The 12145-nt window shown below is 40.6% G+C and overlaps 1 pseudogene; it reads right to left on the bottom strand.

Moving 5' to 3' along the window:
• Nucleotides 1-7191: 7191 nt before the first annotated feature.
• On the bottom strand, nucleotides 7192-7565 carry LOC111532742 (annotated as a pseudogene).
• Nucleotides 7566-12145: the final 4580 nt, after the last annotated feature.

The raw sequence follows: 12145 nt of genomic DNA on the forward strand, positions 1-12145 counted from the left end.
GTCTTGACTCTTTATTCAATTTGCCAGTCTATGTCTTTTAATTGGGGCATTTAGCCCATTTACATTTAAGGTTGATATTGTTATGTGTGAATCTGATCCTGTCATTATGCGGTTATCTGGTTATTTTGCCCATTAGTTGATGCAGTTTCTTCCTAGTATCAACGGTCTTTACAATTTGGCATGCTTTTGCAGTGGCTAGTACCTGTTGTTCCTTTCCATGTTTAGTGCTTCCTTCAGGAGCTCTGGTAAGGCAGGCCTAGTGGTGATAAAATCTCTCAGCATTTGCTTGTCTGTAAAGGATTTTATTTCTCCTTCCCTTATGAAGCTTAGTTTGGCTGGATATGAAATTCTCGGTTGAAAATTCTTTTCTTTAAGAATTTTGAGACTGGGCATGGTGGCTCATGCCTGTAATCTCAGCACTTTGGGAGGCCGAGGTGGGTGGATCATGAGGTCAGGAGTTCAACACTCACATGGCCTAGATGGTGAAACCCTGTTTCTACTAAAAATACAAAAATTAACCAGGCCTGGTGACTGGTGCCTGTAATCCCAGATACTTGGGAGGCTGAGGAAGAGAATTGCTTTAACCGTGGAGATGGAGGTTGCAGTGAGCCAAGATTGAGGCGCTGCACTCCAGCCTAGGCGACAGAGCAAGGCTCCATCTCAATCAATCAATCAATCAATAAGAATGTTGAATATTGGTCCCTACTCTCTTCTGGCTTGTAGAGTTTCTGCTGACAGATCCGCTGTTAGTCTGATGGCTTCCCTTTGTGGGTATCCCAGCCTTTCTCTCTGGCTGCCCTTAACATTTTTTACTTCATTTCCACCTTAGTGAATCTGACAATTATGTCTTAGGGTTGCTCTTCTGGAGGAGTATCTTTGTGGTGTTCTCTATATTTCCTGAATTTGCATGTTGGTCTGCTTTACTAAGTAGGGGAAGTTCTCCTGGATAACATCCCGAAGGGTGTTTTCCAACTTGGTTCCATTCTCCTCATCACTTTCAGGTACATCAATCAAACGTAGATTTCGTCTTTTCACATCGTCCCATATTTCTTGGAGTCTTTGTTTATTTCTTTTTTTTCTTTTTTCTCTAAACTTCTCTTATCCCTTCATTTCATTCATTTGATCTTCAATCACTGATACCCCTTCTTCCACTTGATCGAATTGGCTACTGAAGCTTGTGCATACATCACGTAGTTCTTGTGCCATGGTTTTCAGCTCCATCAGGTCGTTTAAGGTGTTCTCTACACTGTTTATTCTAGTTAGCCATTCGTTTAATCTTTTTTCAAGGTTTTTAGCTTCCTTGCAATGGGTTCAAACATCCTACTTGAGCTTGGAGAAGTTTGTTATTACTGACCTTCTGAAGCCTACTTCTGTCAACTCATTGAAGTCATTCTCCATCTAGTTTTGTTCCATTGCTGGCAAGGAGCTGAGATCCTTTGGAGGAGAAGAGGCGCTCTGGTTTTTAGAATTTTCTGCTCTGGTTTCTCCTCATCATCTTTGGTCTTTGATGATGGTGACCTACAGATGGGGTTTTGGTGTGGATGTCCTTTTTGTTCATGTTGATGCTATACATTTCTGTTTGTTAGTTTTCCTTCTAACAGTCAGGACCCTCAGCTGCAGGTCTGTTGGAGTTTGCTGAAGGTTCACTCCAGACCCTGTTTGCCTGGGTGTCACCAGTGGAGGCTGCAGAACAGCAAATATTGCTGCCTGATCTTTCCCAGAGGGGTACCCCCCTGTGTGAGGTGTCAGTCAGCCCCTACTGGCAGGTATCTCCAGTTAGGTTACACGTGTGTCAGGGACCTATTTGAGGAGGCAGTCTGTCCGTTCTCAGAGCTTAAACTCCGTACTGGGAGAACCACTGTTCTTCAGAGCTGTCAGACAGGGACATTTAAGTCTGCAGAAGTTTCTGCTGCCTTTTGTTCAGCTATGCCCTGCTCCCAGAGGTGGAGTCTACAGAGGCAGGCAGGCAGGCCTCATTGAGCTCCACCCAGTTCTAATTTCCTGGCTGCTTTGTTTATCTACTCAAGCCTCAGCAATGGCAGATGCCCCTCCCCCAGCCCAGGCTGCCGCCTTGCAGTTCCATCTTGGACTGTTGCGCTAGCAGTGAGCAAGGCTCCATGGGCATGGGACCCGCTGAGTCCAGCGTGGGAGATAATCTCATGGTGTGTCATTTGCTAAGACTGTTGGAAAAGCACAGTATTAGGGTGGGTGTCCCGATTTTCCAGGTACTGTCTGTCATGGCTTCCCTTGACTAGGAAAGGGAAATCCCCCGACCCCTCGCGCTTCCTGGGTGAAGTGATGCCCCACTCTGCTTAGGCTCACCCTCCGTGGGCTGCACCCACTGTCCAACCAGTCCCAGTGAGATGAACCAGGTACCTCAGTTGGAAATGCAGAAATCACCCGTCTTCTGCATTGATCATGCTGGGAGCTACAGTCCGGAGCTGTTCCTATTCAGCCATCTTGGAACGATCCCAGGATTTAATTTTATTTTTTATTTTTTAAACTTTTAGGTCCAGACCTGCCAGGATTTTGATTGGAATTGCATTTAATCTACAGATCAATTTTGGGAGACTTTGTACCTTAACAATACTGAATACTTCAATCTTTGAACATGGTATTTCTCCCCACCTATTTTGGCCTTCTGTATTTCTCTTTTTTGGGAGGTAGGGTTGCTTTGTTTTTTAAATTTTTTTATTTCAATAGGTTTTTGGGGGAACAGGTAGTGTTTGGTTACATGAATAAGTTATTTAGTGTTGATTTCTGAGATTTTGGTGCACTCATCATCACTCGAGCAGCATACACTGTACCCAGTGTGTACACTTTTTTCCCTTACCCCCCTACCCCTTGTTTCCCTGATTCCCCAAAGTTCATTTTATCATTCTTATGCCTTTGCATCCTCATAGTTTAGCTCCCACTTATGGGTGAGGACATACCATGTTTGGTTTTCCATTCTTGAGTTACTTCACTTAGAATAATCGTCTCCGTTTCCATTGAGGTTGCTGCTAATGCCATTATTTCATTCCTCTTTATGGCTTAGTAGTATTCCATGGTATATATATACTACATTTTCTTTATCCACTCATTGATTGATGGGCATTTGGGCTGGTTCCATATTTTTGCAATTGCAAATTGTGCTGTTGTTAACATGTGTATGCAGGTATTTCCTTCGTATAATGACTTCTTTTCCTCTGGGTAGATATACCCGATAGTGGGATTGCTGGATCAAATAGATCTACTTTTAGTTATTTAAGGAATCTCCATACTGTTTTCCATAGTTGTACTAGTTTACATTCCCACTAGCAGTGTAAAAGTGTTCCCTTTTCACCACAACCATGCCAACATCTATTACTTGTTGACATTTTGATTATGGTCATTCTTGCAGGAGTGAGGTGTTATTGCATTGTGGTTTTGATTTGCATTTCTCTGATCATTAGTGATGTTGAGCATTTTTGCATATGTTTCTTGGCCATTTGCATATTTCTTTTGAGAATTTTCTATTCATGTCCTTAGCACATTTTTTGATGGGACTGTTTTGTTCTTGCTGATTTGTTTGAATTCTTTGTAGATTCTGTATATTAGTCCTTTTTTGGATGTGTAGATTGTGAAGGTTTTCTTTCACTCTATGGGTTTTCTGTTTACTCTGCTGATTATCTCTTTGTTGTGCAGAGGCTTTTAGTTTAATTAAGTCCCATCTATTTATCTTTGTTTTTGTTGCATTTGTTTTTGGGCTCCTGGTCATGAAGTCTTTGCCTAACCCATTGTCTAGAAGGGTTTTTTTTTTTTTTTTTAAATGTCATCTTTTAAAAATTTTTATGGTTTCATGTCTTAGATTTAAGTCTTTGATCCACCTTGAGTTGATTTTTGTAACGGGTGACAGATGAGGATCTAGTTTCATTCTTCTATATGTGGCTTACCAATTATCCCTACACCATTTGTTGAATAGAGTGTCCTTTCCCCAGTTTATGTTTTTTTTTTGCTTTGTTGAAGATCAGTTGACCATAAGTATTTGGCTTTATTTCTGGGTTCTCTATTCAGTTCTATTAGTCTGTATACCTATTTTTATAACAGGACCATGCTGTTTTGGTGACTGCAGCCTTGTAGTATAGTTTGAGGTCGCTTAATGTAATGGCTCCACATTTGTTCTTTTTGGTTAGTATTGCTTTGGCTATGCGTGGTCTTTTTTGGTTCCATATGAATTTTAGGATTAGTTTTTCTAGTTCTTTGAAGAATGATGGTGGTTTTTTGATAGGGATTGCATTGAATTTTTAGATTGCTTTTCACAGTATGGTCATTTTCACAATATTGAGTCTACCCATCCATGAGCATGGGATGTGTTTCCATTTGTCTGTATCATCTATCATTAGTTTCAGCAGTGTTTTGTATTTTCCTTGTAGAAGTATTTCACCTCCTTGGTTAGGTATATTCGTAAGTATTTCATTATTTTTTGTGCAGCTATTTTAAAAGGGGTTCAGCTCTTGACTTGATTCTCAGCTTGGTCGCTGTTGGTATATAGCAGAGCCATTAATTCATGTGCATTAATTTTGTTTCCTGAAACTGTGCTGAATTCGTTTGCCCATTCTAGGAGCTTTTTGGATGAGTCCTTAGGGTTTTCTAGGTATTCAATCATGTCGTCAACAAACAATGATGGTTTGACTTTCTCATTATCAATTTAGATGCCCTTTATTTCTTTCTCTTGTCTGATTGCTCTGCCTAGGACTTCCAGTACTATGCTGAACGGAAGTGGTGAAAGTGGGAATCCTTGACTTGTTCCAGTTCTCAGCGGGAATGTTTTCAACATTTCTCCGTTCAGTGTAATGTTGGCTGTGGGTTTGTCATACCTGTCTTTTATTTCCTTAAGGTATGTCCCTTCTATGCTGATTTTGCTAAGGGTTTTAATCATAAAGTGGTGCTGGTATTTGTGAAATGGTTTTTCTGCATCTATTGAGATGATCGTGTGATTTTTGTTTTTAATACTGTTTATGTGGTTTATTACATTTATTGATTTGCATATGTTAAACCATCCCTGCATCTCTGGTAGGAAACCCACTTGATCATAGTGGATTATCATTTTGATATGCTGTTGGATTCTGTTAGCTAGTATTTTTTGAGGATTTTTGCATCTATGTTCATTAGGGATATTGGTCTGTAGTTTTTCTTTGATGTCTTTTCTTGGTTTTGGTATTAGGGTGATACTGGTTTCATAGAATGATTTAGAGAGGATTTCCCCCTTCTCTATCTTTCAGAATAGTGTCAGTGGGATTGGTACCATTTCTTTGAATGTCTGATAGAATTCAACTGTGAATCTGTCTGGTCCTGGACTTTTTTTTTGGATAACTTTTTAAATAACCATTTCAATCTCACTGCTTGTTGTTGGTCTGTTCAGGGTTTCCATTTCTTCCTGGTTTAAGTTAGGAGGGTTGTATATTTTCAGGAATTTATCCATGTCGTCTAGGTTTTCTAGTTTATGTGAATAAAGGTGTTCTTAGTAGCCTTGGATGATATTTCGTATTTCTGTGGTACTGGTTGTAATATCTTCTGTTTTGTTTCCAATTGAGCTTATTTGGATCTTCTCTCTTCTTTTCTTGGTTAATCTTGCTAATTGTCTATCAGTTTTATTTTATTTCTAAATTTGTTTATGATCACAAAGAGGCTACATTTTTAAAATTGACAACTCAATCTATACATACAGTATTTTACAAATTATAAGTGGATCAACAATTATATTAATGATACAAACTCATGGGTATTTACATAAAACTACTGCTCTAGGTTTTGGTGCCTTTTGTTCTGGCTACTTTAGTGATTAAAAGAAACATAAAGGAACTCAGCTACTTGAATTCATGAGAATTAGCTTTCAAAAAAAGCATATATGTCATCTCATAGAACACTAAATATGTCAAACCCAGGAAAAGCAGTAACTAAATGACAAAAGGAACACTTTTAAAGAAAAGATGATAAAAATGTTAGGTTAAAATATTGTTTAAGAACTTTAGCAACCAGACTGAGAAACCAGAAAGTGTATGCATACTGGGAATTTTAAGAAAAGATCCCCGTGTTCTCCTTCACCCCATTCCAAAAGCATACTTCTGGGTTGCTACAATGTGTTCTCTGCTACAAACCATTGTTGCAAAGAAACATTGAAACAAGAATTGAAACAAACATTTAAAGAAACAAGATGGTAATTCACATAAAAGGGTTTTAAAATATTCCTCCCACGCAAAATAAAATAAAATAAAAGTAATATGATCTCCATCAAATTATAAAGAAATTCTGTCAAAATGTTGACCAGATAAAGAATTCAGACCATTTGCCTTCACTGTCTGCCTCAGGATGTACAGCATATGTGTCACCTGCAAGAAAGGGGAAATGGGGGTAGAGTCCCCACTCTCCCCCTGTCTGTGGAGTTGGGTGGACAAGGGCCCTTTGGCTTCCCTGGGGTTTTGCCTCCTCACATAGGGAATTGCTGGAGGTGGGCTAGATGGCTTTAAGAGACTCCTCAACTAAAAGAATCAAAGTCAGCTTGAGATCCCATCTCTGAGCAGACATATAGGGTGGCAAAAGAAATCGATTAAAAAATGGGTGGACGGTATCTTTCTCACCTTTTGATACCATCACACAGAACTAATCTGTACTATAGTTCAAGAAAATCTTTGCCCCATACCATTAAAAGGTATGCAATAAGGCATCTGACAATGAATGTTTGATAAAAATGTAAAAATGCTATGTTAAGTTTGGGTGGAAAAATAATGCAACATCATGTTACTACCAGCAGTCAGGATGTCTTGTCTCTCATTTTAGGAGTCACTGATCTGGCTGGGAGAAATGCTGAGGGAGATGCATGTTCAAGCCATTCAATAGAGATCTAAGGAGTGCACATGTTCAGGAAATGGATAAACAGGTGCCCAGGAAGGCAACTTTAATGAAACTGGTTCTAAAACAAGAATGCAAGAGACCTAAATGATCCAAAGAGAATGATGGCTTCTCATTTTCTGTCCCCTACAGAGAATGCAAGTATCATAGTATCATTTCTTCTGGAATCTAACACACTGGCTTAATTTTCAAAATGCATCACTTTATTTTCCTAACAAGGCACCCACACATTAAGCACGTGACAGTCACATGATTTCTTCAGTGAGCCCCAAGGCTTCCACGAGCTTTCCTGGAGCCTATGGCCAGAAGAGTCCTGAGATTTCAAATACTAAAGCTTTCTCCACAGCCACAAGTTCCTTTCACGTTTGAAACCCACTGGGTAATTTGTCTTCCACATAGTCCATTTCTGTTCCTAAAAGTGTTAGCTTTGCTTTCTTTTCAATGAATACTTTGACTCCAACTTGAATAACTTCATCAGAATCTCCTTTTGTCTTTGTATATTCTAGAGTATAAGAAAGGCTATTGTATCCCCTGGTTCGGACACAAACTTTTACAGCTACATGCTCAGGCTTATTTTTAAGAAGTTGTTTTATCTTGTTTACTACCGAAGGTGTCAGGGTGAGGGCGGCCTGGGTGGGCTGCAGCTTCCTCTTGTTCACAGCCTGGACAGTTGCTTAGACTAAGGAAGCCAACATCTTCATCGTCCCAGCGACCGGGTGCCTCGGGCGGGAGCTTGGCCGCCTCAACCTCTCTCTATGGACACTGTGGGTGCATGGACGCTATTTTTGTTTGTACAATTCCCTGGAAAGACACTCTTACCCCTAGGCTTCCCAGGGCTCAGAGAAGGCCTCCCTGGCACGTGGTTCATCTGGGGAAACGGAAAAGTCTCTTAGGCTCTGTCCTCCCAGATGCTTTGAGGTCAGATATGGGTAAAGAAGGACTGCCTCTCTATTTCCACCATCAGTAGACTTATCACCACTCTCTGCAACTGATAGAATTAAACACAGTGACAGGAGAGACAGAATTTTAACCATCCTGATTTACTTTTCATTTATGTACCATTACTTCTAGGAATGGAAGAATAAACCCCCATTCCCCCTGGTACACGAGGTACATTCATTGTGTAGCTCCAGGGCAATATACAGAGCTGGAAAACAGTAACAGCATAATAGTCATCAAAGTGTATTCTCTGACTACAATAGCATTAAATTAGAAATTAATACAAAGATGTTTTGGAAATCCTATTATGTGGAATGAAACAACGTATTTCTATGTAATTTCTTACATTTCTATGTAAATTAATTTCTACGTAAATTAAGAGCCAAAGACAAAATTACCAGAGCAGAAGATATTTTGAATTGAATAATCAGCAAAACAACACCTCAAAACATATGGAATGAAGCTCAAGCAGTGCTCTGAGGGAAACGTGAAGCATTAAATGCTTAAATTAGACAGGAGGAAAGACCTAAAACCAGTTCCATCCTAGGAAACTAGAAACAAAAGAACACAATAATCCCAAAGTTAAGTAAAGGAAGAAAATAATAAATATAAGAGAAGAAATCAAATAAACAGAAAATAGACAGCAGTAGAGAAAACTAACAAAGGCAAAACTTTTTTGTTGTTCTTAAATTGACAAGGCTCTATTTAGACTTATGAAGATAAAAAGAGAGAACAAAAGTCACCAACATCAGGAATGAAAAATGTATTATCACCGCAGATCCTACAGTCATTAAAATAATAGTAACAGAATATTATGAATTTTAAAATCAATTTCAATGAAAATTGACCAATTTATTGAAAATTAAAACAACAAAATTGAAAAAGAAAAGCATGAAAAAGGAAAGAAAGAAAATTACAGGCTAATTTCATTTAAGACTAATGATACAAAGATCTTTAACAAAATATCACCAAGACTATCTCAGTCTACATGGTTAATTTAAAATCAAAACCAAAATCAACCAACCAACCAAACAACAAACAAAAAAGAAAACCCAACACCACACTCCAAATGTATTATTATATATAAACGATGAAAAAAATGAAAAATTTTCTCCTAAGTACACTAGAACCAGAAACATAAAATATTTAGGAATAAATCTTACAAAAAAAAAAAAAAAATGGTTAAGATCTCTGAAATCCAAGACCCTAGAAACCAAGAAACACTGTGGAAAGTGTATAGAGGACCCAAGGAAATACATTTCCTGTTCAGGGAGAGCAAGGCTCAACATTGTTACAATGTGATATTCTCCAAATTGATCCAGAGATTCAAAAAAATACCAAACAAAATTCTAGGAGGCTTTTTGATAGAAATTTATGAACTGATGTACAAATTTATATGAAAACATAAAAGATCTAGAATAACCTATGCAATTTATTTTTAAAAATTTAAGAAGAGAGGCTTGCCATATTGCTCTAGGCTGGCCTCCAACTTCTGGGCTTAAGGGATCCTCCTGCCTCAGTCTCCAGAGTAGCTGGGACTCCCAGCATGTCATCAATATGCAGCACAACTTACACAATTTTTAAAAAGATGAACAAAGTTAGAGCATTTATTTTCACTAAAAAAGCTGAGATAATTTATTACGTTAATACATTTTCTAATACAATTATACTTATTAATTACTTTAAAAATTTCTGCTTCCCATCCCCACCACCTTGGGCTTAGTGGATTTCCCAAGAAGACTGCTTCCACCAAGTAAGAATCTCAGCTGGCTATTTTATATTTCTATAAAATATAGTGGTGAGAGGTGACAGCGTGCTAGCAGCCCTCGCTCGCTCTTGGCGCTTAGCTCGCCTCTGCGTCCCTCCGCTCTGGCCGCGCTCCAGGAGCCCTACAGCCCGCCGCCGCGCTGTGGGGGGCCCTCTCTGGAGCTGGCCGAGGCCGGAACCGGCTCCCTCTGCTTGCGGGGAGGTGTGGACGGAGAGGCGCTGGCGGAAGCCGGGGCTGCCCGCAGCGCTCACGGGCCGGCGAGGGTTGCGGGTGGGCGTCAGCTCCGCAGGTTCCCGGTGGGCGTAGGCTCAGCGGGCCCTTCACTCCTCAGATGCGGCAGGCTGCTGCCTGCTGGGTTTGATTGGGGGATGAGCTCCCTCTCTGCTGCCGGAGTGCCCTGGGCTAGGTGCCGCAAAGTCCCTTCGTGCCAGTGCCACTGAGAGGTGAAGCCAGCTGGGTTCCTTGGAGAACTTTTATGTCCAGCTAAAGGATTGTAAATGCACCAGTCAGCACCCTGTGTCTAGCTCAAGGTTTGTAAAGGCACCAATCAGTGCTCTGTGTCTAGCTAATCTAGTGGGGACTTAGAAAACTTTTGTGTCTAGCTAAAGGATTGTAAATGCACCAATCAGCACCCTGTGTCTAGCTCGAGGTTTGTAAACGCACCAATGAGTGCTCGGTGTCTAGCTAATCTAGTGGGGACTTGGAGAACTTTTATGTCCAGCTAAAGGTTTGCAAATACACCAGTCAGCACTTTGTGTCTAGCTCAAGGTTTGTAAACGCACCTATCAGCACCCTGTGTCTAGCTCAAGGTTTGTAAAGGTACCAATCAGTGCTCTGTGTCTAGCTAATCTAGTTGGAGAACTTTTGTGTCTAGCTAAAGGATTGTAAATGCACCAATCAGCAGTCTGTGTCTAGCACAAGGTTTGTAAATACAACAATCTGTGCTCTGTGTCTAGTTAATCTAGTAGGGACTTGTAGAAGTTTTCTGTCTAGCTAAAGGATTGTGAATGCACCAATCAGCACTGTGTCTAGCTCAAGGTTTGTAAATACCCCGATCAGCACCCTCTCAAAATGGACCAATCAGCTCTCTGTAAAATGGGCCAATCCGCTCTCTATAAAATGGGCCAATCAACTCTCTGTAAAATGGACCAATCAGCAGCATGTGGGTGGGGTCAGATAAGGGAATAAAAGCAGGCTGCCTAAAATAGTGGCACAGCCCACTAGGATTCCTAATCACTTTGTGAAAGGTTGGTTTTTTTTTTTGGGGGGGGGTCCTTTTCCACGTTGTGGAAGATTTGTTCTATTTGCTCTTCACAGAAAATATGCTGTTTACTGTTGGAGTCTGTGTGACATTTTTTGAGCTGTAATGTCAGTGTAAGTGTCCACGGCTTCACTCTTGAGGCCAATGAGAACAAGAACCCACCAACTCCAGACACGGTGGTATGAGGGTTGTAAGTTCTCCACATTTTTGTTGACTGTTGTTTTTGTTTTCTTAAAAAAGTTATTTTTCATATATATATTTTTTCTGAGATGGAGTTTTGGTCTTGTCCAGGGTGGAGTGCAATGGTATGATGTTGGCTCACTGCAACCTCTGCCGTCTGGGTTCAAGTGATTCTCCTGCCTCAGCCTCCAGAGTAGCTGCGATTACAGGCATGCACCAACACACCTGGCTAATTTTATATTTTTAGTAGAGATGGGGTTTCTCCATGTTGGTCAGGCAGGTCTTGACCTCCCAGCCTCAGGCGATCCACTTGCCTCGGCCTCCCAAAGTGCTGGGATTACAGTTGTGAGAACCTGCACTTGGCCTAAAAAAGTTATTTTTGTAACCATGCCATTGTGGTATGATTTGCATTTCTGAAATGGCTGGTGGTGTTGAGTATGTTTTCCAGTGTTATTGCCTGTTTATGTATCTTCTTTGAGGAAGTGCCTATGCAAGTCCTTTGCCCATTTTGTGATTGGGTTGTCTTTCATTATTGAAGTGTAAATACTTCTTTTTTTATTTTTATTTTTATTTTTTTTTTAATTTTTATTTATTTATTTTGAGACGGAGTCTCGCTCTGCCTGCCTCGGCCTCCCAAAGTGCTGGGATTATAGGCGTGAGCTGCCGTGCTCTGCTCAGGTTCTTATTTTTAATAGAAAAGTAGGAGAACAGGGAAGGCACACAGGTCAGTGTGAGGAAGGGGGTCATGGTAGACACGGAAGTGGAGTGTTTGTCTCCTCACATTATGCTAACAGGGACACAGAGAGATTCAGAGGCCCTTAAGACACAAAGGGGAGGCGTGAAGAAATCCTGCATCTCAGTCGCACACAAAGCAGCTGTCTCAGGCTACAGAAGAAAACAGTCATGAACAAATTCAGGTCAGTCACAGTAAGTGATGACACTCTGAACAGCCCACCACACACTCAAAAATTCCAAATCAAAAAATCCCCACAACCCAGTCCTGTACAATCTGCCCCACCCTCCACCCACTTCAGACCCCCAGAATCTCACCTCCATAAGCTGTGAGAGACTCCTCAGATCCCTGGGCACTGTCGCTACCTGGGGTAGAACAAAAACAAGACCTGGTT

Source organism: Piliocolobus tephrosceles, unplaced genomic scaffold, assembly GCF_002776525.5.
Source record: "Piliocolobus tephrosceles isolate RC106 unplaced genomic scaffold, ASM277652v3 unscaffolded_5178, whole genome shotgun sequence".
Lineage (NCBI taxonomy): Eukaryota > Metazoa > Chordata > Mammalia > Primates > Cercopithecidae > Piliocolobus > Piliocolobus tephrosceles.